The sequence below is a fragment of the Cucurbita pepo genome, unplaced genomic scaffold, assembly GCF_002806865.2.
Source record: "Cucurbita pepo subsp. pepo cultivar mu-cu-16 unplaced genomic scaffold, ASM280686v2 Cp4.1_scaffold000198, whole genome shotgun sequence".
NCBI lineage: Eukaryota > Viridiplantae > Streptophyta > Magnoliopsida > Cucurbitales > Cucurbitaceae > Cucurbita > Cucurbita pepo.
In genome coordinates this window covers 127,438-131,310 of record NW_019646463.1, presented here as the reverse complement: position 1 = coordinate 131,310, position 3,873 = coordinate 127,438, and the positions used below count along the sequence as shown (strand labels likewise).

At 35.1% G+C, this 3,873-nt stretch overlaps 1 protein-coding gene across 1 annotated transcript in view; it reads right to left on the bottom strand.

Annotated features, from left to right (window-relative positions):
- The window catches only part of LOC111784442 (exopolygalacturonase-like), a 12,975-nt gene that overhangs the window by 2,227 nt on the left and 6,875 nt on the right, over positions 1–3,873 (bottom strand). The gene's annotated exons all lie outside the window — the stretch shown is intronic.

The following is a 3,873-nucleotide window of genomic DNA, read 5'->3' as shown; positions in this document are numbered from 1 at the left end:
CCTGTCTTGATATGTGAATGATACATTCTATCGGGCACACTTGCCGTATGTTTCTCAGAATCAGCTCTAATCCGCTCTAGAATCACATTCATTCACTAGCAATTATCATTTGAGACATATAAATGTATAGAATTTTATATGTAGTTTTCTCAATTATTCCGGATGAATGATGTTGTAGGGTTGCTTGTGATATGTTATGCGGAGTACACTTGGTTTGATCAAGCTCCCCTTCAGCTGTGTTTTTTTTGGATCTTTATGCGGTCTCTTGCAGAAAATAGGTCTCCATCTTCGATTTGTGCCACCATGTAGTGTTTGGGCAGGGTTCCCTCTACCTCCTTAAGCTGTTCTTGTTCCTTTTTTCAATGAATTCCCTTAAAGTTTCTTTTCTAACGGAAACAAGAAAAGAAGCAAAATTGAGCCCAATGGTGTTATCCTCAAAGATATTATTTTCCTTTCTGGGATGATAACCCACCGTGAATTATGAAGTCAGTGGATATCATGTAAGGGGTATGGAATTAAATGATGAAAAAAAAAATTGGAATTTCAGGCTATTTCGCGGTTGAACGACGCATCAGTGCATAGGCTTCACGCGCACATGGAGGTGCGAGTAACCAAGGAGTGGGACATGTGGGTCAACGAGTGTAGTACGCATGTGGGTGGTGGAGGCTTATTTCAAGTTTCCGCTCGTTATGTTCAACTCCTTTTGACCTGTTTTATCAATATTAGCTTATACTAACTTTGAAAATCATTAGATATAGGNTTCAGATAACACAATTCTATTGTAGTAGTCAATGACATTGTTCGATCATTTGAAAAATATTGGGACGATTGTAGTTAATATCAAACTAAACACGAACAACCAGAATAGTTAATCAGAATAGTTAAGAACTATCTTTTGTTGAGTGTGAATATAAAAATTGGATGAGATTTGTGTGGTAAAAAACCACATAGATCCTATTTATACTACCAAAAACATATTTTGGTAGGCAAAAAAATATCTTTAATTTTAGGCCACAAAAATCAATATATTATGAATCCTACCAAAATTTCTTTAACCAAAAAACTCTCTAATTTTTTCACAGCACTAAGAAAACTATATAAATTCAAATATTTATGTTATTTATATAAAATATCTCCACATCTTCTCATATAAAAAAAATTATAGGGTCGTGCTAAAAATATGTTCTCCACTTCTTTTCATTTGCATGATTAAACAAGAAACATATTAAACTTTCACTTCTCTATTTAGGCCAGGTCGGGCCGAGCCCAAGGTTCTATGAGTAGAGTGACATCTATAATTGACATGATATTCAAATTAGAAAGTAGATGAATTGAAAGTTTAATATATTAATAGTACATAATCTTTTAATAGAACACAATACATCGTTGTCAAATACTCCAAATAACTTCTTCCCATCAATCATCCACGACCAATTTAAATTATATACATGAGTAGTACTCAAACCTTTGCAGCCAATGCAACCAATGACCCGTGAGCCACCCGAACCATGCCTCGACCCCAGCTTGACCCGAACGCATGCACTGTTGTGGCTTGCCTTGCTGCCGCCAGGTGTCACCCAGCGATGTGAGCAGTCCTTCGGCTCGACTCAACTTGGCGGCGCGACGATGGCTATTCGGCTTGACTTTCAATTTTTGACCCAGTTTCCATTATTCCAACCCTCCCGAACCTGTTTTCGATCTCGATGAAGGTAATTGAGGCCGTTTTAGAGCCGTATTTCACATTTTTAGTTGGATTATTAATTTAAAATGTGAAATACTAACGAAAGGTGACAAACGGTGCGATAGGAAGCGAACCCTGACAACCTTTGGAGTAGCTCTCGAGGAACGTGAGCTTACTTTTAGCTAATTAGGGAGTATTTTGGCTAAGTCCAACCAAGTGACCTTACTATAGGATAGACTAAAAATTGTATGAGTTATGATGATGTATGTGTTATGATGATGTATGAGCGGTGTCGTATGATGTCGTATACTAGTATATGATGATGTATGGGTTATGATATTTGAGTTATGTTGTATGATGATGTACGTAAGATATGTATATTTTGATATACTTGATATGCTTGATGCATGTTGTGGTGATATGATGAGTATGATGATTGCATGACGTTTTTCCTAATATGACGATGTTTTCTATATTGAGCATGTTGTATGATGATTACTATCATATTACATCATGTCGATAGACCTACATAGAACGCAACCCTAAGAGCATAAAAATGGTATTAATATAAATATCGACCTACATAGAACACAACCCTAAGACTATTATAGTGTTTATCAAACATACGTAAAGTTTAAATATAATTGATGACAAAAGATGAAACTATAAAACAAAATAATAACAATAATATTCCATTGATCATGAATACGAACCTCACTAAATCTAAATATAGTGAATGCATCAATTTATATTCACATTCCATGTCAGGAACATATTCTAAGTTATAATAAATATAGAATTAAGCCAACCTATCATATTCTACGTTATAATAAATATAGAATTAAGCCAACAATAACGCAGTCAACTATAATACATTTAATGATTTAAAAATTCAGTTATGAGTTATATTTTATGATGACCAAGCAGTAACAACATACATAATCAACGACATTTCATTTTCTTATCTTACGCAAGTTATACTTGACGGAGATAGGGCATCGACGGTGGGACTATGAAACATGTCAAACCTACATAGTAGGCTAGTCTACAAGAAATATAATCTAGCGTTATTAATGTATGTCTAACCTTATATTTAGTGCAAAATTACTTTAATGAGCTATTTATAATTTCAACATTAACCTTGTGCCACATTTATTACTTCCGGAATAAACAAATACAAAAAAGTAAGAAAAACAATACTCGATTAAATGTCCTATACTAACCTATATTTTCTTAAATGCAATTACAACAATAAATCTAAATACAATGCAACCTATACTAACTCATACTATTAATGCAAATACAATTCAACCTATACTAACCTATACTATTAAATTTTGAAATGTAAATCTATCTTATGCATGTGCCACGGTCCCGGGATTTGTGATGTTCTTATCGGGCTCACAGGGCACCTTGCCTTTATATGAAAATGTAGTAGCATGTGGCTTGAGTATTTAAAGAAATACCCCGTAAGTGACCACACTATTGGGGTTAAATGCAAGAACATGCGCATGCAATGACAGGACCTATCATAACAGTCTATTTTTCTACGGTACTCTTCTAATGAGCAGCTTGGATGTACCATATACTCTACACCTCATACGTGCGAGTATGGACTCACCAGTCAGTTCGCACACCGCTGGGCCTCTTTCTTTGTCGGACGAGCATACTCTGAGAGCTTCTTATGCAGGACACCCGTTAGGAGTAGTAGCCGTCACGACAGCATTAGGTTAAACATAATGATCATTTTCCTGCCTGACTGTCGCAACAGTATGATAAACAAAATGATCATTTTCCTACTTGGTCATCGCAACATTATGATAACCATAATGACCGTTTTCCTGCCTCGTAACGTACGTGTCTGTACTATCATGAAGGATAAGGGGTGTCCCCCAATGCATGAGCACACAATAAAGCATGAGATCCTAACATTTTTCCATTATTATTATCATGTAATACAACCCCGCAAGCAGTTCGTACATATCATATCGTTTTTCATATCATTTCACATATCGTCTATCATGTCTTTCATGCATACATCAGAGTTGTATTTCATGCTAGTTCGTCGTTTTGCATATCATTCATATCATATCATTCAAATTACATAAATATATCATATCATAACATTCTATGTTTCCAGACAAAACAATTTTAGTCATATACATATCATACCATAACATATCGCATCACAA